This window comes from Misgurnus anguillicaudatus, chromosome 25 (genome assembly GCF_027580225.2).
Source record: "Misgurnus anguillicaudatus chromosome 25, ASM2758022v2, whole genome shotgun sequence".
Lineage (NCBI taxonomy): Eukaryota > Metazoa > Chordata > Actinopteri > Cypriniformes > Cobitidae > Misgurnus > Misgurnus anguillicaudatus.
The window spans coordinates 6,369,824-6,391,463 of record NC_073361.2 but is presented as its reverse complement, the minus strand read 5'-3'; the positions used below and the strand labels follow the sequence as shown (position 1 = coordinate 6,391,463).

At 39.2% G+C, this 21,640-nt stretch overlaps 1 protein-coding gene across 6 annotated transcripts in view; it reads left to right on the top strand.

Annotated features, from left to right (window-relative positions):
• LOC129425527 (NXPE family member 3-like) overlaps positions 1-21,640 on the top strand; it is a 133,826-nt gene that overhangs the window by 23,574 nt on the left and 88,612 nt on the right. For 2 of the 6 annotated variants that reach the window (XM_055181524.2, XM_073863974.1), the window contains exon 1: positions 13,631-13,998. The exons of 2 other annotated variants lie outside the window; for them this stretch is intronic. The gene's annotated coding sequence lies outside the window, so the exon portion shown is untranslated. Of the gene's footprint in view, positions 1-13,630; positions 13,999-21,640 lie in introns of those variants that run through there. 2 more of the 6 variants (XM_073863978.1, XM_073863979.1) reach the window with 2 other exon arrangements.

Sequence of the window (21,640 nt, the reverse complement as noted above, 5' to 3'; positions counted from 1 at the left end):
TAAAATTGTTTGGTCTCTTTTGAAGGATGAATTATATATGGTTTTACTACAGTCAAAACCAAAAAACATGGTTATTGTAGTAAAAGATCACAGGTGTGTTGGATTCAATGCAGTGCAATGGGGGAGAGAACATTCACTAACAAACTTCCAAGAACCAAGGAAAAGAAAAACAAACAAGGAAAAGAAGGAAACAAAGCTAGAAGGCCACCGTGCCCGTAATAAAACTAGGATCAATATCGGACCTTTGAATCCATCACTGCAGAACACGACATCCAGGGAGCGGGGTTGGATCTAGATCCAACTCCTCCCACTTTATATACTTTGTTCCGCCAAATGAACCAGAATATTTGCGTTGTTGCAGCCCGCAATTAGTTGCATCCTGTGGTCGCCAACGTTTGCTCATATCAGTTTAAGTTTACGTTTGATTAATAATATATAGTCGAGAATGACTCATAATTTAGTTAGTGTAATGGGAGGTAAGGGAGACGTTCCCGACAGGGTGATACCCAGGGTTCAAATTGGGCCGGGGCCGTCCGGGGCTAAGCTCCGGCACATAGGCTGAAGGTCTCGCTCTGCTCGTGCCAGTGTACCCGCTGCGCTTGTGCGTGTGTACTCGCTGCGCTGGTGCGTGTGCACTGACGCGAAGGGACTAAGGTGTTTCCATTCATTATGGGGTATACTCACCAACGCAAGATCAACGATTTGCGCGAGTAGATTACATACAAAGTCAATGCAAAGACGCAATCAGACGCGTCCTGGCACGGGGCGATGCAAATGACGCGAATTGGGCGGCGCACTTGCCGCGGAAACACGCGCTTTTCCTTTTAAATGCGTCTTCGCGCAAGTTATGCAACTCGAGCGAAAAAACTCAGGAACTTCAAGAACGCGCTTTCACACAGGATCATTTGACATTGTAGAGACGAGAGAGAGAGAGAGAGAGAGAGAGAGAGAGAGAGAGAGAGAGAGAGAGAGAGAGAGAGAGAGAGAGAGAGAGAGAGCGTGTGAGAGAGAGAGAGAGCGTGTGTGAGAGAGAGAGAAAGAGAGAGAGAGAGAGAGAGAGAGAGAGAGAGAGAGAGAGAGAGAGAGAGAGAGAGAGAGAGAGAGAGTGAGAGAGGGGGGGGTAATAATGGTGCCCACTTAATAGAAGACTAGAAACGTGTTATGGACTAAAGTATGTATGTCACTCATCTAATTACAGTATGTTAACTGGATAACACTTCATATAACTCATTGTATAGTTTAATACATTTATGTATTTTGATTACACAAATCAAACCTTACGATTGTTTTAGTTGCTGACCAGCATAGGGAATCTCTATTGCTAATTTATTAGACATGTTGATGATACAGTACTGTGTGTTGTACCTTTTCTTGTTAATTTAATCTTTTTGGGTAGCCTATCTTATAGAATTATTCAAGGAGGTTGATTCCTTTTACTTCATTTAAAGTTTGATCAATTGTGCATAATGACATGTGCAACAAATGGATATAGGGTGTCAAACTCATAGATTTGCATAATTTAAAATTCAGACACTCTTTATAAAATATTTGTGGTCAATCTCTGGCACAGATTTAAAGTTGAAACTTATCAAATCCTATCAGAGGTCCAGAATGTCATTAAAACACACCAGTAGCTTTGCTGTCATCAGTATTAAACATGTTACCCCTTAAAGTACCCTCCCTGCAGAGCCCCCCCCACATAACAAATCCCAATTTAACCCCTGGTGATACCACTGAAGGATATATTTGCGACCGGCTTCAAATCACCGCGAGAGCGAATCAAGAAATCATACAGAGGAGTCTGCTTATCAATCGTTCTCGCGTTACGTTGATGTCATCCGCATGCGGTTCCTGCGGTGGCGGCGTTGCATAAAGTCGAACTCACCTTAAAACTTTATTTATTGCTGTCAGTAGTGATTGGCAGACTAGCGCACATGGACTTAGCAGTTATCGAGGCCCCCCCTCAAAGCTTGAGGCCCTAGGCATTTGCATACTCTGCCTATAGGTAGCGCCGGCCCTGCAATTTACCCTAATAACACTGCAATTGGATCTTACCCCTTTGTGTGTGTGCGGATCATGACACTATTAATCTATACAATAGTACATTACATGAAATTAATTAAGTAAACATATTTCAGATTATTTTTAGATTCAATATCAAATATCTATTACAATGAATAAGCTCTCTACACTCTAAAAAAACAAACGGTGCTATATAGCACCAAAACTGTTGATTTGAATCGTAACCATAGAAGAACCGTTTTTAGTGCCATATAGCACCGGTGAAGCACCTGTGTAGAACCATATAGGTGCCATATAGCACCACTATAGCACCACATATGGTTCTACATAGCACTATATGGTTCTACACAGGTGCTTCACCGGTGCTTCACCCGTGCTATATGGCACTAAAAACGGTTCTTCTATGATTACGAGCAAAGAACCACTTTTGGTGCTATATAGCACCGTTTGTTTTTAGAGTGAATAATAACAAACGCCATTCACAGACTGACCTTTCGTCTGCCTCTTCATCATCATCACTATCCTGGGAATTGTTCTCAACTGGTGTCGTCTTCTTCATGGCGAAATGCAGAAACTATCATGAGATGGTTATAATCATGAGAATTTTTTCCTTTGGGACCCCCTATTCTTCTGTGCACTCTTCCACAAGAGTAACAATAGAATGAGCTGTGTGTGGTTTAACCATTTGCTTTAAGTTTACTGTCCTGAACATTGAAATAGCAAGCACTGACCGCAAGGAAGGAGGCTGTGAGCCCCTTTTAGCCCAGATGTCTATGCCAATGGTTACTTTGCGGGCCACAGACCGTCTGTTTTTGTATCTGACCTTTTCAGCTAGGTACATTTGGTCCACTAAATTTGCAATTTTAGTCTTTTTTTGGTCATTTATCTATTGTTTCCATCATGTTGATGAATTCCTCATCTTCTACTGTCCATGGAGGGTGGGCTGTCCGGGCTTCCCATTTAGCCTCCTCTTTGATGCATTGTTCCTGGGAGTCTGGCTTGTACTTTTCCTTACATATAAATTTGCTGGTAACACTTTACAATAAGGCTCATTAGTAAACTTCCTTAGTTAACATAAACTAAGAATAATTACTACTTCTACAGCATTTATCAATCTTAGTTCATATTATTTTCAACATTTCAATACATTTTTTAACATCCGGCTCTTTCTTTGCCCCCCCCCCCTCCCCGGATTTTATTAAAATATGTTCCCAAAAAAAGAATACCTTTATGTCGTGGAATTTTAGCCGCATCAAATAATACTCACTAAGAATGAAAGTCAAGGATCACACAGACACACTGTCGACAGAATTTTCTTTGTCTGAATTTTATATATTCTGCAGAATAGGCTCTCACTCCCTGGTGCTAGAAGTCTAAACCCAAGAGCCCCGATTACAAGGTTGAACACACATTTATAGTAAGATGCTGAAACATGTACAATCATCCGTTTCTACGTCATCTAGAAGATAACCTTCAGTTTGTCAGTGATCAAGAACATAAACAGTAAAACATCATATAGGACAGCACATGATGGTACATGATGTTTAAGTCATTGGACATTGTACTTGCTGAAAAGACAGAAAGAGCATAATTCGGTACGTTAGCAGAAAAACATGATCTCCATATGAATCACAATTTATGAGCTTATGATTGTAATTAAAAAATGAAAAATAGGATGAAAAATAAAACATAATAATATGAAAATAAAAGCATAATAAAAGTCCTCCACTACACTCCTCCCTTTTTATGATTTATTCATAACTTCATTTACTGTCATCGTTACGTAGCTCTGGTTATTACCCTTAACCATAGTGTACATATAGTTCTGTGCAGTTGCAAAAGCAAAAATGCACACACAGGATGATCATGAACCTCATTTTTGAAAGAAGAAAAATAGTTCGTTTTCTTGAAGAAATTGAGCACAGTTAGAGTTGGGGTCATGAGCCCTTGATGATTTTGGATTGAGCACAGTTAGAGTTGGGGTCGTGAGCCCTGGAGCACCGTTAGAGTTGGGGTCGTGAGCCCTTGTTGATTAATTTCCTCTGTAGGTTCGGGTTTGGTAGAACCACACGGTGCAGTCGTGCCAAGCTATCCTGCTTTCTTGTTCGAATGAAATTATCTTAGTGTCTAAATTAATGTGGGGTCTCACAGGTGTGGGTCATCAGCAGAACCTGAAATGGCCCCTCCCACCGTCTCGCCTTCCAGGATTTCCTCCTCAGGTTTTTCACCAACACGAAATCTCCTGGTTTGATGTTGTGCAAAGGTCCCTCTGTGAGGCGTGGTAGTGCTGCTTTAACCTGTTTTGAGATATTTTGAAAGATAGAAGACATAGAAATACAATACTGCAACATGTCATTTTCATTTTGAAGGGTATCACCTGTCGCCCTGTGTGGTTCCCACCCCATATGTGGGGGTCTTCCAAAAAGTATTTCAAAAGGGGACAATTTTGTTCGGTCTCTGACCCTCATTCTCATGTACATGAGTACCAGTGGTAAGCACTGAACCCAATTCAAGTTTAAGTTTAGACTTGATGGTGCCATTCTCTTGTTCCACTGCAGCTCCACTATGTGGGTGGTAGGCGCAGTGATTGGTCAAATTGATTTGCAAAAATGTACCCACATCTTTCACCACCTGAGCAGTGAAGTGTGCTCCATTATCACTGGTAATTTTGTTTGGGATTCCCCATCTGGGAATAATGTCTTTCAACCAGTGACGCTGCTAGCCATTTTGGTGCCCTAAGCATAATTCCTTTATAATGCCCCCCACCCTGACGTTTGTTTTTGCCAGTTTAATTTTTTATTACCAAACATATAACTTAATAGCAGAAAGTAAAATCTTCACAGCTTAGACAACACACACTACTCATTTGAAAGTGCAAACTTTTATAGAATAGCAAAATAGAAAAAATTACCAAACTTAAATTATCAAAATTGGAGATCTTGAACAAACCTCCACTCTGTGGGCTGACCTGCTTCTCTGACCGTTTGTATATAAAAAATGGGTGTTCTTACAGGTGAGTGTGGGCAGGGAACAATTATCCCTCTTTCCAATAAGGCCTGAAATAGTGGCCTTATTCCCTCAAGCGCCTCCCTTTTCAGAGGGTATTGGGGTTTACATGGTCTGTAGTCACTCTTTGGGGTGATAACTACTGGTTCACACCCTTTAATCAAACCCACATCATATTTATCTTTAGCCCACAGGTAATCAGGTACTTTGTCAAGAACTTGTTGCGGTAAATCAATACTAGCACACGTCATGTGTGCTGGCAAAATGTTTTGTAAATTTGAAATGTGCAGAAACAGCTTTCTGTATTACAACTCTCTCTCTCTCAGCAATGAAAAAAGAAACACAACTTCTCCTGTGCGCTGTTATCTGCTCTGAGAACTGCACGTTATCTGACAACATTTCCCAATCAACAGCCTCGCTACAGGCCTTTGCAAATTAACCAGCTTTTTCCCATGGCTGACTGGTATTTTTTGCAATGGAAACATGGGGTAACGAATTTTCAGCATCAAAAATTTGTTCTTGCTTTTCTGTCAATTTGAATGAGTGCCACACACCATGAGTCATTCCAGCATATATGGGTTACAGTTAAACCCTCTGTTTTTACAGAAAACCACTTCTCTTCCCACTCTCTCTTTGTTATGTCAACAACATGAGCTGTGCAATGCATGTTATCAGCTGGAATGACCTCGCTGGCTTGTGGCAATCTTATCTTCCATTCATCATGCAACTCTTCACTCTGAAAGGCCCATTCATACACATATAACAGAGACACACACATAGACGACATTCTGGGATCCCAACAAGAAATATTCAGGCCTCGGTTGTTACATAAGGTGCTAGCATTCATTTTAAACATCAAATCCCTCCCCATGAGGTTTACCGGACACGCATCAGATAAAAAGAACATATGCATAAACTCGTTACCGTCATGCATACAACAGAGTGGAGCAGTAAATTCTTCCCTCACTATGTGCCTCGTAGACCTCATAGATGAGTTAAACTGCCCACTCAAGGTGACAAATGGGAATTCATCTTTGCGTATGACAGAGTGAGTCGCGCCAGAGTCTACCATAAACAACAATGCCTGTCCCTCAACCATTATTTCTTCGAGAGGCAGTTTAGAGTATGCCTCCCGATCAACATCAAGCAAAGCAAGTTCTTCATTCCATAGAGCATTCCTTTCCCTATCACACACACATCAGAAAAAACAGAGTTTGCAAGCAGATAATATGGCATTTGAACTGCAGAAAAAACAAGATTGGACTTACCCCCTTCCGTCTGATTCTCTCTTTCCCCCTCCTGGCTTCAGTCCCCTTTTTCTTTACACCCCGCAAAGTTTCCCGCGCCCGCTTGGGATTCCGGTGTCTCTTGATATTTCAGGAAATGGAAACATTGGTTTTTCAAGTGTTCTTTCAGTCCGGAATACCAGCAAACTTTTTCTTTTGGATTTTCCGGCCACTGCTTTCCTCTCCTCTTCTCTCGTTCTTTCTGCTGCCAGTTTTCCTGGAAACTTTGTCCTTGTGAAGGGAAACTGTGCTGATTACGCCGTTGCTGGCCCCATTTGCCTATCTTGACAAAAGCTGAAGGTAGTTGTTGATCGGCCTTTCTCTGCTTCTTTCGTTTTTCTTCGTCATGCAGGCGTTCAGCATGTAGAGAATGTGTAATGACCTCACTCAGCTTTCCTGATTCCCATCCGATGCAGGTTTGCTTCACCTTCGTTGGAATTTCAGGCTGAAGTCCCCCGAGGAACATTTGCTTTAGGTAGGATTCCCAGGATGTTACCTCTCCTGTGTTGATGTTTTTATCTGAACTTCCTCCTCTTCCTCTTCCAAAGTGCTGTCGAGGAGGATTGGTGAGTTTAGCTCAGGTGGTAGTTCTTGTGCGGGTGGTTGTGGGAGTCTTCTTGGAGGGGGTTGGAGATCATCGTCTAGAAGAGGTACCTTTGTATTAGAGAAATGTACCCCAGGTGGGGTACGTGCAGGTGCATATGGAGGAGGAAAAAACAGAAAGTTAGGTTCATCATGTAATGAATCTGATGACTGATGACTGGTGTGACTTAGTCTGAGTCAGTTCGTCCTTGGTCTTTATCTTACTCTGTGCTCTCATTTCTCTGCCATCCGCAATGTTTTTTTCCCTTAATAAAGTAAGTGCTTTTACACTCAGTGTTCTTTTAGGAGGAAAATCATACCTTTTCTCCCAGATTTTACGCTTTCCAACGCCCCCGTGCCCTTTGATTTGATCACTCGAGTATACACACCATTTTCCAGATCCATTGACTTTTACTCTCTTTCGAATTACCCTGACCCATGGTCACGAATGAAAAATGCTTACCGTATTATCTATTCAGATGCCACCACAACGATTCTTTCCAGGATTCCGTCAGCTTTGACTCCAGAAATGGGGTACGGAGCCCGAGACCTCTTGTCTCAGGGGTGATCAGTCAGTCTCTCCCAAACCTTCTGGAGTCCTCAGCTTTGGAATCGCATCCTTGTCGCCATTATTGTCGTGGAATTTTAGCCGGATCAAATAATACTCACTAAGAGTGAAAGTCAAGGATCACACAGACACACTGTCGTCAGAATTTTCTTTGTCTGAATTTTATATATTCTGCAGAATAGGGTCTCACTCCCTGGTGCTAGAAGTCTAAACCCAAGAGCCCCGATTACAAGGTTGAACACACATTTATAGTAAGATGCTGAAACACGTACAATCATCCGTTTCTACGTCATCTAGAAGATAACCTTCAGTTTGTCAGTGATTAAGAACATAAACAGTAAAACATCATATAGGACAGCACATGATGGTACATGATGTTTAAGTCCTTGGACATTGTACTTGCTGAAAAGACAGAAAGAGCATAATTCTGTACGTTAGCAGAAAAACATGATCTCCATATGAATCACAATTTATGAGCTTATGATTGTAATTAAAAAATGAAAAATAGGATGAAAAATAAAACATAATAATATGAAAATAAAAGCATAATAAAAGTCCTCCACTACATTTATTTGGAGGCACAAAGCCCATTGTATTAAAAAAGCAGACACTGTTAAATCCCATGAATAAGGTGGTTTGAATGTAATTGCATTTGAAAGCATGAATATTTTGTTAAAACTTAAATGGTTAAAATGTTTCTATGTAAAGAAGTGTAACGGTTAAATGGCCCTGTGTTAAGGGCTCGTTATAGGTGTGCATAGGTCCTACGGCATAGCCGCGACGGCGTAGGTTCCGCGTCGGTTTTCATTTATACTTTTGCGTCGTCGTCCGCGTCGACGTGCAAACACACGTGCCAACCGCTGGTAGGCAGTAACCACGCGTGTAACCACAGTAACAGTACGACCGTCAAAGAAGAAGAAGCTTGGCAAGTTAACCCACAAACAAAGAAGAAACAGCAACTTGTTGTGGATGATTTGAGAAGACCAGCAATGATGGGAGTAAATAAACAGCGACTTTTGTTGCAGTTTGAGTTAAATCACTCCTCAACTTGGCTCATCGTTGTTTTCACCATTGCAAACAGAAATACCTATGACACCGTTTTTTTTACCTGATGGGAGGGGTTCTGGTGGACCAATCACAGTGCTTGCGGTCCGTGTAGAACTGACGGGCTGTTAAAAATTTTGCGAAGTGCACGTCAGGCTACGCAGAGCTACACACAGGTTACGGATAGCCTACACCGTAGAACTTACGCACGACTATAAATCGGGCTTTAGTGATGGCCGATTTCGAAGCACGCTTCATGAGGCTTCGAAACATTTACGAATCTTTTGTTTCGAATCATTGGTTCGGAGCTTTTTTCAAACTGACCAAAGTCACGTGATTTTAGCAAACGAGGCTTCATTAAGTCATAACTGTTTCGAAACTTTTAGAAAATCCGACGATTCACCACTAGGGGGAGTTGATCACAAATGACCAGTGTAGTGGACTCGGGTCAGTTTTATTATAAAAAACATTCATCCTTCTGACTAATAACACTACAATTTTGTATACTTTTTGCTTATAGACAGATTTAATAACAAAAATGTGCATAATTATAAAGGGAGTTCGTTTTTAATGATTTGTTTACCATAAATACAACTAAAAACGCAGAATACACTTTTAATTATGTCTTAATTAAGTTAAATAATGTATTTTTATTAAAAACAAAGTTTAAGAAAAATCATGCTATTACTTTGTAAAAATTGTAAAATGTTTTGACAGATCTTGTTGCTTTTACACTACTTTGACTAGCAGGTGTCGCCAGCGTGTATGGTGTTTCGAACTCTTTGAAAAACTGAATCAATTTGCGAAGCAACTGGTTCAATTGATTCGAAGCTTCAAAAAGCTTTGTTTCTTCCATCACTACTCTGTGTTACATGTGTTTGTATTAGGTGTGTTCGACATCGGCTGTGGCTGGATATAACCGATCGGCGAGATCAGCCGTGTGCAGGCGGGGAGGAGCTGAAAACGGAGACGTGAAGTCGGACACACCGTAGTTCCCGTAGTTTGCTGCATTTATGTCAGGCATGGCTGATCACGTGCCGTTTGCTTGCTTTATCGCAGTAAACATGATTTGTAAGATGTAAACAACATAAAAAGTGAATTATACTGTTTTGAATGTCCGTGTATGAGCATATTGGAACTGAAGAGGCTTACAGCATCTGTTTTTACAAGAATAAAGTTCAACATAAGCATATTATTTAAATACCAATGTAGTGGGGTCTACGTTTTTTATCCATTTTATTTTGATGAAGATGACACAATATAATATCGCAACTACATGAAAATTGCTTTAACTGTTATAAAAATACAGATTTGTGAGCATTCTTGGAACTGAGGGTGTGAAAATAAACATGAAATACACGTGATTGTTGTCATGTGGTGAATCCGACCAATCATGAAACAGCTGTGACGTCATTACAGCCCGTGCAGCTCCTCTTCGCGAACTGCGCTTGCTAACTCAGGCGGCTGATCTTGAATCGCTCTTGCGGTACTTGAAAACCATATGACACAGTCACTGGTACTAGGATTGCTGGACTGGGGGGACAGTCAGGATTTTTGGGTGGGCAGCCATTTCTCTACTAAAATTATTCATACACTAAAATGATGGATGTTTTAATCCAATATTATTTTGCATATGTCTTAAAACAAAGTGCCATTTATATGTCCTTTTGCACGTTTAAATTAAAGTAGATGCACTGCAAAAGTGATTACATTTATAATGATTTATAATGTTAATGATTAAACTTAATGTAGTTTAACACATTTAGTCACAGTTAATGAAATCAGGCAAGCAGGTGATATGAATGCAAAGCTGTACACTGTAAAAAATTCCGTAGAAATTGCAGCTGGGTTGCCGGTAATTTACCGTAAATTTAAATTTATGTTTTTTACTGACAACATTTTGTTCAAAGTTAAATGAACATTAAACATTTACAAGTCTTTGTCTTTACCGAATAAAACTAGAAAAACAGCATCAAGCAAAACATTCTGGGAAACAAAATCTGAAGCAAAAAACAGAAAAAGTTTGATGATGATTTCTGATTCCCAGAATGCTTTGCATGAGGCTGTTATTGTATAGTTTTATTCTGTGAATGCCTTTTCAATGTGATGTATGATAAGCTATATTTTCATTAATTCTTGACCCTATCAATAATTCTTTTATAATTTTATTTTCTATCATGACTTATTGTCACTATTAGAATTAGGCTACTATCTTATTATTTCTCTAATCTTTGTTGGTCCATTTATGTTTTGTCTTGTTGGTCGTAAGATGTATGTATACATAAATGTTACATGCTGCTGCACCAACCATCAAATATCACAACAAAGCACAACGCATTAAAGGTGCAGTGTGTAGATTTTAGCGGCATCTAGCAGTGAGATTGTAAATTGCAACCAAAGGCTCAGTCCACTGTTCACCGAAATGCATAGAGAAGCTATGGTAGCCATAAAAGAAAAACTTGTTTTTGTCTAAGACAAAATACAGTATTGACAAAACACGGTCTGTAGAGCAGTTTGTCTGTTTAGGGCTACTGTACAAACATGGCAGCACAAAATGGCGACTTCCATGTTAGGGGACCCGCGTGTATGGTAGGGTGACCAGAAGTCCCGAAAAATTCGGGACAGTCCCGAAATCTAAGCTGCTGTCCCGAATCCCGAATCCTGCTCTTATTGTCCCGAAAATTATCCTGAAGCTGGGGCTGGACACACCAAAGCTGTTATGCCTGCGGCCGGCGCATGTTTTCAATTGATTCCAATGGAAACTCTGCGTTTTTCAAATAAGCAAGCAGCTAGCTGGGTTTTTCCGTGCTAAAACCCGGCGCTCGGGGTTCAAAAATATTAAACTTTGAGTGAAACGCTCCAAGTCCGCTCGTCAATGTCAGTTCTCACAGGGCCGTCCAATTACAGTGGAGGAGGGGCGGGACATTACCACAGCAACCAACCGGCTCACAGCTGAAGTATCACAGCTACCAAAGCGCTCGGCTGAAAAACAGCTGGCATTCGCGTCCTCAAGGCTTTTCAGCCGCGTTTAAAAGTTTTGGTGTGTCCAGCCCCTCTTAATCATAAAGACAATAGGACCTTTTTGTCGCCTTTTTGTTTTATAGAGTAGATCGAAAGTTGCAGCAACCACGAGGACAGTTGAAAGTGCTGGCAGTGACAGTCAGTCGCGTCACTCGCGTGAAGGAGTCAGGTTGGTGGCGAGGCACTCACTGTGTTAAAAAATACTTCTATACGTATTATATAAATGTATGTACTTATATTAATAAAAATATGATTGGTTCAGTAACTTCAGTTTAAAATTAATTATCTTTTATTATTAAGTAAAATAAAGTAAACTATAAAGTATTTGAAATTCATTATTTTATTATAAAATAAAATAAATAAACTACACTATTATTAGATGAACACCCCCCCCCCCCCCCCCCCGTCATGTCAGACCCCCGTCCCGAATTTCAGCCAATCTCATCTGGTCACCCTAGTGTATGGAGATAAAAACGGCTCATACTAAGAAAATAAAAACAATACAGTTCATTATGTAAGGTCTTTATACACCACGGATAATATAGTTATGTAGATTATATTGCATTTCTGTCAAGGGATCCTCCTAAAAGTTACAAACTGCACCTTTAAATAATCTATATTGAAACATCATGAAAGAAATTTGACATGCATGGCAAATTCGTCAAAGGTTATCCTGTAACAGCACCAGACAAAATCATAAGCCCTAAAATACTGTAAGTGTGAGTTGCGACAAAACCAAAGACAAATCATGCTTTGTTCATAACACAGCAAGTTCGATATTATAACACAATGCAAAATTATAAAATACAACGTTTTACCTTACGATGACCTTGCGGAGTGACAGTTCCTCCTAAACTTAAAAGTCTATAGATTTTAATGAGATGAGTCTAAGAAAGGATAAGGGGCTATTTTGGGCATGTTTTACTATAAACAAGTTATATTTTAATATGTCTTGTGTTATTATGTTTATGTAATACTAAGTTGAATTGCTTCTGATATATATTTTAAAGATTTTTTTAGTTACCATCATAGAGAATAGTAGTATTTTTCCTGTGAGTTAAATACTGCTGAAGAGACCTTCAAAGTTTGAATAAGGTAATTAGACAATAGTGGGCGGGAGCTGTAGCAACTAGTGTTTGCCAACAGAAGATATTTTTGTTTAAAGAGACTTATGGTTGGCTGGACATTTTTTTTTTGGGGGGGGGGCAGAAGGAAAATCTGGGAAGGCAATGCCCCCCTTCATTCATAAATGTAGATTATTTAACCCCCCCACCCATTACTTAATATATTACAAATGACTTGAAATGTTTTTCCAAAGCCCTTAACAAGATGAGAGGTCAGAGTGCTATGAAGCTGCTTTATCTTTTGACATAATTTGATTTATTGTGATACTGCCCCTATATTTACTTTTATTTAATTTATTTTCCCTTTCTTTAAATCTCTATTTAAATTCATGTAAATTATAATTTTAGAGTTCTATCTATTTATTTTCTTATTTTTTTCTAATAATTTATTAGTTATACTATACTATGTTGAGTCTGTAAATTGTATCTACACAGTAAATGTATATTTGCCTTTGTTGTTTATATACTTTTGTATTCAATAAAAAATCATTAAATTATTGTAAATGTAGACTTGTTTCAGACTGAATATTTAATATTTATAGACCACCGATCTATATAAATGATCAGTGGTATAGACACAATATGATCGGTGGTCTATACATAAATATTAAATATTAATTTTACAGCACTTTTAAGAATTTCTTTATTTTAATGTAGTAGGAACAACATAAATATTAAAATATTAAATATTTTGGGGTTTTAATGCTCTTGATAATTTGCTAACGTAAGGAACAGAAGCAAGGTAAGGAAATGAGGACGCACAAATAAGAATTGAGAAGCACCCCCTCTTTGACCGCTCTCTGACGCATGGTATTTTCGTCAGTGTCATTTTCATTACCTTCTTCCCCATATAGTGGACTCAATTGTCATTTGCTATATAAGGAATAGCGAACGAGTGAACGAGGGAGTGGTTTCGGACACAGCTCTCGTATCTTTGCTCCACTTTAGCTCCACCCACCTATGATGTAAGAGAGGAAAGATACGAGGACGGCGGAGACGAAGGCCGTTTCTCAAAAGGGACGCTGCATCCTCCAGAGTTCGCATTTGTAGGCTGCATAGGTCATAAAGACTGTCTAGTTTCAGTATATAAACCATGGATGCCGTAAACACATTGCAAATGCCACATCCGGAGGATATGCATCCTTCCGTTTGAGAAACGGTCGAAGAATGTCTGACCTACATTGCGGCGCTTGATCGGTTTTCGGGTCGTAGATAGGACGTATAGCGAGGAGGCGAGGAAGCATATTGAGAAGACTCAATTACGCGCTAGGAAGTTAGGAAGCTGTTTGGGACACACGTTTGTACCCAGTCTGGAACACATTCATAGATCACGTCTCTGTTTATGGTATGTATTGTATATTATGTTGTATAAAATATCCAGCGAATATAGCGGCAATAAAAGCCTATTAGTAATACTATTATGTTATTAATAAGATAACATTAATAATTAAATAATACTTTAAGATGTGGAATATTTAAACAACGTGTTTGTATGTAACAAACAAACGTTATTTTGTTCAACATGTGCTCTGTTTGTACGCCTGAGAACAGCTTCACAATTTAGTGCATGCTTTTAATCATATAAGACAATAGATATCAACAGTATTTATTGTTTTTTGTTATTTTGCTGTAAAAGTTTGATGAAGTTTGTGAATTTAAATGCGAGGGCAAATGGTCAGAACAGTTGGTTCCATATTTGACGTTTGACATTTAGCCTTGGAAATGTACAAATGTCGTCTGCAAATTACAAACCGAACACAATAATTATTTCCAAATGCTTATCACTCTTTAAAAGGGGTGTGCAGCGGAGTCAGTGGTTGTATCTGGGATTCGGTAATATTTCAGTCCCCTTAGATTGTTTTCACGATACTTTGGTATGTCCTTTATAATGAATACAAATAACTATTGCATTTAATTAATTTTTATAATTAAGAAAAATTGATTTATGTCTTCTTACAGCAAGCATTTTGTCACGTCCCTAAGGTTCTTCGCTGAATTTGTACTTGGAAAATAATTAATAAAATGTGCACAGTGTCTATATTTTTCGGCAATAATGCAAGCATTTATTTGTGTTCTAATACTTCTATGCTTTTGAAATTAAAAAATAAAATGCAAGATATTTGATAGAAAACAAGTTATGAAGTAGGGGTGGGCGGTATGAGCAAAAATTCATATCAAGGTATTTTTCACTCTCCAGCCGGTATAACGGTATTACGGTATGTTGCCTTATGAGATAAAACATTTTGGATTCACACTGTAGTAAACCTTATTTAAATTACGGACAAAATTTTTATTTTTTAACCTTATGTTACTAATAAGTGAGGGATTGGACATAAACATGTTTTTTTTATCTTTTCCCATTTTTTCCTTTAAAAGTGCCATTGTGTGGATGGGTGGACTCATCTTCTTATGCATATTGTCACTAATATGGGAAGTATGAAAGTATGGAAATTGGTATGATCATTTGCTGGTAGGCTATGTGCCATATTACAATGCTTTACGCTACATCCAACAACTTTAAAGCTGTGTGCTGTGTATATCTTTTGTCTGTTTGATTTATTAATATACAAAGAACAAGATTTTCTTTTTGTTGTTAATATGAACATCTGATGGGAGATACCATCTCACTTTAAATAAGTATTAATCCCTGACCGCATTAATGAATGCAGTTTATTAATACAAGTTAGTTATATTAATAAATGTATTTATTGCATTTAATTGCATTTAATTTAATTAACCAGCAGATTCACATTGCCAAAAACACTCCACTCATACGTTTTTATGCGTAAATATGCACTATGTATTGTTTAATAGCTTCTCTAATTAATAAATCTGCATTAAGAAAACGAAATTTACCATTAAAGGCTGTTTTTAATGTGTTTGGTACGTTGCTTACGTTATCCGCTAAAGCACTCTGAAAGCGCTATTTAACCGTAACTCCTCAACCATTTGCGCTATCAAAAAAGGAATGGTTCCTAAAAGAAGATAAATTGCACTTTTTGCCAAATTATGGTTTATTACGGTAATTTCTTGCTTTCCGTCCTTCAATCGCTTTTACCAGGGCTGCGTTCAGCCCCGACAAAACGTTGCACAACGTTTATTAAACAGAAACGGTGATGCGTTGAACGCTCTGTTGTGATGACGTAAGAGTTGCAACTACGGTAGCTGAGAGGCCATTCTTTGTGTTCTTTTTTAAATGTTTCTGAAGCCTGATGAAATCGTTATAAATGTGTGTTTAATACTGTAAAAGACCCTCAATGTTATAGTCACTGACCTTGCCGTCCAGAATGAACGACAACATTCCAACTTGAACCCATTGAGCGAGCTGTCTCTTTACTACCACGTGGTTTTATACATCTTGCCGCTGATTGGACCGACATTTCTGACACACCCATCAAACAAGAGAAAACGCTTCTAAAACCTGTTGCATTCCGTTGCACACCGTTTCCAGGAAACATGTCGTTCAACCCGGAAACCGTAGCAAAACGTTGTGCACCGGTGTGAGATTGAACGTGCCCCTGGAGAGCGCGTGCAGGGCGCAGTAGAGAGAGCAGGTCTGAGTGAAAAGGGAGTAACACCGTTAGGGCTCAGTCACACCAAAAGCGCTTTAAACGCTTGCAAACGCAAGGCGCGACGCACTGCCTTTTTTAAAAAAGAGCAGTGCAGCGCGGCTTTTCATATTGCTAAGCAACCACCGAGTCAGCTGTCTTGTCAATCAAATATTGAAGCGTGAGCGCTCTTTTGCTGTTAACTGTCATATTAGCAGAAACTTTAAAAAGAGGGTGCTTGCTCTGACCTTGTTTGAGGATAAGAGGAGCACAAACACGCAGGAGAGAGTGAGCGAGTGGAGTCCGGTTCTTCAAAGCAACTGTAAACTTCCCTCGCCACAACGTAAGGCCCGCCTCTCCCCTCATTCGATTGGACAATGGAAGACACGAATGACGTCAGGCGCTCCTCCGCTCTCAGCGCTCCTTCAAAAACGCGTGCGCGGCAGGCGGCAGAAAACCGCAAGGCGCTCGGCGCGCATAAACAGCGCGCAAACGCGCCCTGCCCATAGAATATCATTCAAAAAAGGCGCCTGCAACTGCCATAAACGCTTTTGGTGTGACTGAGCCCTTAAACGACTTTGAAGCAGTGAGGTAAAAAAAAGCCTCCTAAATGTATAACACTGTTGACGCGCTGTTGGTGCCTTGGGGCTCGACAGTCCAACTGTTTAAGTTGATTTTCAATAAAGCAGTGTTAATTTTGTTCGCTTCTGGGTCCTCTTATGTTTCAGAACCTGGTAATGCTTAGGTAAGCCACGGGCTTGTTTCTCGCCAAACTCGCTGTATACAGATCACAACACCTGAAATATAGTCTTTGGCAGGATTTGCGTGCACTATGATGTGCATCCTCTTAAAAAAAATGATGATTCAAAATGGATTGAAGTGCGATCGGAGCTTTTCGTTTTGTGTTTCTGTGGACAGCGCATCTTGGGAACGGAGGTATGACTTTTAAGACTTGGGTAAACTCCCGCGGGGTCTTAAAAAATAACATTCATAAAGTTAGATTTAAGTCCTAGGATGAAGATCTGGGCGTTTTAAAGCCATAGATATAACTTTCTGAAGGTTAGTTTTTTTTAACACCACGCGGGAAACCTGATAAGTGCAAAAATATAATTTAAAATATGTAACGCCGGTATCAACGGTTTTGCAAAATCCATATCATGGCGTGACACAATACCGGTAATTACTATCATACCGGTTTATTGCCCACCCCTATTATGAAGTTACATCCCTCTGAACTCAACCCCGTCACGACAACCATTTTCCAGCCATAAGGCTTGTTCAACTTCATGCGGCGCCGCAAGAACCGACAGCCGGATGACGGCAACAGCTAGCAAAAAGTCGTCTAGAACACGTCTAAAAGACGTAATTGTTAGACACCCAGAAGATGTCCTCACAGGAGCCAGAATGAAGTTTTTTATACGTCTTTTCTGGACATTGTTTAGACGTCAATAAAAGACGTGCTACAGACGTAATTGTTAGACATCCAGAAGACGTCCTCACAGGAGCCAGAATGAAAGTTTTTTATACGTCTTTTCTGGACATTGTTTAGACGTTAATAAAAGACGTGCTACAGACGTAATTATTAGACATCCAGAAGACGTCCTCACAGGAGCCAGAATTAAGTTTTTTATACGTCTTTACTGGACATCGTTTAGACGTTAATAAAAGACGTGCTACAGACGTAATTATTAGACATCCAGAAGACGTCCTCACAGGAGCCAGAATTAAGTTTTTTATACGTCTTTACTGGACATCGTTTAGACGTTAATAAAAGACGTGCTACAGACGTAATTATTAGACATCCAGAAGATGTCCTCACAGGAGCCAGAATGAAAGTTTTTTATACGTCTTTACTAGACATTGTTTAGACGTCAATTAAAGACGTGCTTCAGATTGTTAGACATCTAAAGGCAGCCAGACTAAAAGTTGTATTAGAACCATACTGACACAAGAATCCAACTTTAAATGTTTTTTACTTCAAAACTGTGACAGTGAGTTAGTTCTCACTGAGAAAAATCCAGTTACTCATTGTTAATGGTTGTCGTGTCATGAAACTGCAGACAGACAGACCTAAATTCTCAAAATATATTTTTATTACCATGTTGTTCTGGTGGACCAAAACTTAACAGGCAGAACAGTAAAGTATAAATTAACACATTAACACAAAAAAGCTTTAAAGGCAAAATATTACAGTTATAAATGAACACAATAACACTTAAAAGGCAGAACAGCAAAAATATAAATTAACACTATTCCACTATAATACTCTATAACACAGCAGCCAAATGTGTTAATTATGTTATACTAAGGTCAAGATTCATTTATAACCACCACCCCTGACTCTCCTGGAGGGCGGGGGCGTGCTTCAGATGATCGGCTGCAGCAGACTTTATTTGGGCCTCTGTTGCAGCTGCATCCCACTTCATGACAGCAGCTACAATCAAAGAAAAAAATCCACATGTATAATAAATAAAATGCAAACGCTACTGTTTTGGTTTAGCTTGCAGCAGAGATACATAGTATACATAGGGGTGATTTCCAGGACAAGGATTAGCTTAAGCCAGAACTAGGCCTCAGTTTAATCAGGAAATATAACTAGTTTTAACAAACATGCCTTACTAAAAACATTACTTGTGTGCATTTTGAGGCAAAACAAAGGGCACTGATGTATTTTAAGATATGTCAGTGCAGGTTGTTTTTAGTTTGAACAGCTCTTACATTTATTTTAGTCTAGGACTAGTCTAATCCCTGTCCGGGAAACTTCCCCATAGTTGAAAATCGAGTACTCCAGAGGCGTCATGCCGTTCAAACTGAGGGGGCACGTGCTCCCTTGGTTTTTTGAGCCAAATGGATTTTGCAAGCAATCTCAAAATCAAAGGAGCGTCCATTAATCTGTTACTTGTCTTTTAATCTGTTTAATATGCACAATATGATCAATTCTGTGCTGCATCCTTGTCACTTCTTTTGCCGTTTTGATAATGTTACATTACTTTATTCTGGCAGCAGATGCTGCAGTCAGCACAGCAACAGACGTCAGCGTCTGAGCGTGCTCACAAGCTTTGCTGTTGCATATTGCTATCTGAGGAATTAAAAACGTGTAAGAAACGCTCACAACATTTCCAAACCCCAGTACGGTAATGTGCAGTTTACCTCTTTTGTGTAGAAAATGTATGGTTTAAAATGTGACCGTCTCGACATTAAATTAGTAGAGATTTTTAGATTCATCTTCTTGGTACAACGGCAAAGTTCGCCAGAGTTCACAGGGGCGTGGAATCACGCATGCTCATATGAGGTAAAATTTAATGCAAAAATCCATTCCTCTAATAATTTTATCTAAACATTTTTTAAATCATTATTGAACATTAAAATAAATCACACTATAAGCTATAGCTTTTTCATTTTTATTATTTAGGCTATATACCTCATGGATTTAAAATTACATTAATTTTATAGGATAATGCAGCTGTTGTGCCAAATGCATTAATGACACAATTAAACAAGTCATTAAAGGAATAGTCTACTCATTTTCAATATTAAAATGTGTTATTACCTTATCTAAGAATTGTTGATACATCCCTCTATCATCTGTGTGCGTGCACGTAAGCGCTGGAGCGCGCTGCGACGCTTTGATAGCATTTAGCTTAGCCCCATTCATTCAATGGTACCATTCAGAGATAAAGTTAGAAGTGACCTAACACATCAACGTTCTTTCCTATTTAAGACGAGTAGTATGTGAGCAAGTTTGGTGGTACAAAATAAAACGTAGCGCTTTTCTAAGTGGATTTAAAAGAGGAACTATATTTTATGGTGTAAAAGCACTTTTGGGAGTACTTCGACTCGCCTGAAAAGTCCGCTCCCCTTCTCACTCTCATAATGGGAGAAAGAGGGTGTTACTGCGCCGAGTCGAAGTACTCCCAAAAGTGCTATTACGTAGACCACAACACCAACTAAACGTGGATAAAATAAACAAGGATATCTACATCTGTTCTAAACTAAGTCAACAACGTATTTAAACGTTATCTTTAACATCTCTAACGTAACGTTAGCCTAACATTAGATAATGTAAACGTTAGCTTCTAGCTGCGTTGTACATCATGTCACTTAGCTTTATTAATGTATCTGTAAATAACCGAGATAACAAATGTTATTTGTAATAATGTTGTGCTGAATGATTCATGTAAATACTGTAGCACCAAACTCACCACTAGTTGACTTGTCACGGCCCACAGACCTCAATGTACCTAAGCAACGCAGATTCAGAAACATCATTCAGTCATGAATAATAGTCCTAGTGACCTGCCTGCAATATTTTGCAATGAAAGAATATACTCACAACTAGTTGACCTTTCACGGCCCACAGACCTACCTAAGCAACTCAGATGTAAAAACATCAGTCAGTCAGTCATTATCAATAGTGTTAGCTACCTGCATGCTGATTTGATAATCTAAAAATGAAAAGTTACAACTCACCACTAGTTGACCTGTCACGGCCCACAGATCTAGATGTACCTAAGCAACACAGATGCAAAACATCAGTCAGTCTTGAACAATAGTCCTAGTGACCTGTCTGCAATATTTTGCAATTAAAGACTATACTCACGCAACCCAGTCTCACGGCAAGTCGTGTTATAGTAACGAAAATTTTGATTAATTTATTCGTGTTTGATGACACGAATTTCCGCTGTTTTTCGTGTCTCTGGAGACGAATGTCTTTTTCGTCCTTCCCAGCACGAATTTCTATCAATGGCTGTTCGTGTCTGTGGCACGACTTTCTTTATCGCGTCATTTTATATTTTGTTTTCTCATCTTTGTTTTCTATTTTTTGACCATTGTCGCTTGGGGTTTGGGTTAGAATCTTTCTGCGACTTCCTAACCCAAACCCCAGCTCTAACCACAACTCCAGGCGAGAATAGTTTTAAAAGTGGACGAAAAACATGTAGAAACCACTGCAAAAAATAACATCCTAACGCAAACCCCGGATCTAACCCTAACCCCAAGCGACAATGATTTAAAAATAGGAAACAACGATGAGAAAACAAAATATAAAATGACGCGATAAAGAAAGTCGTGCCACAGACACGAACAGCCATTGATAGAAATTCGTGCTGGGAAGGACGAAAAAGACATTCGTCTCCAGAGACACGAAAAACAGCGGAAATTCGTGTCATCAAACAGGAATAAATTAATCAAAATTTTTCGTTACTATAACACGACTTCCCGTGAGACTGTGTTGACTCACGACTAGTTGACCTCTCACAGCCCACAGACCTAGATGTACCTAAGCAACGCAAATGCAAAATCATCCTCAGTCATTATCAATAGTGTTGCTTAACTGCATGCTGATTTGATAATCTAAAAATTAAAAGTTAAACTCACCACTAGTTGACCTGTCACGGCCCACAGACCTAGATGTACCTAAGCAAAGCAGATGGAAAATCA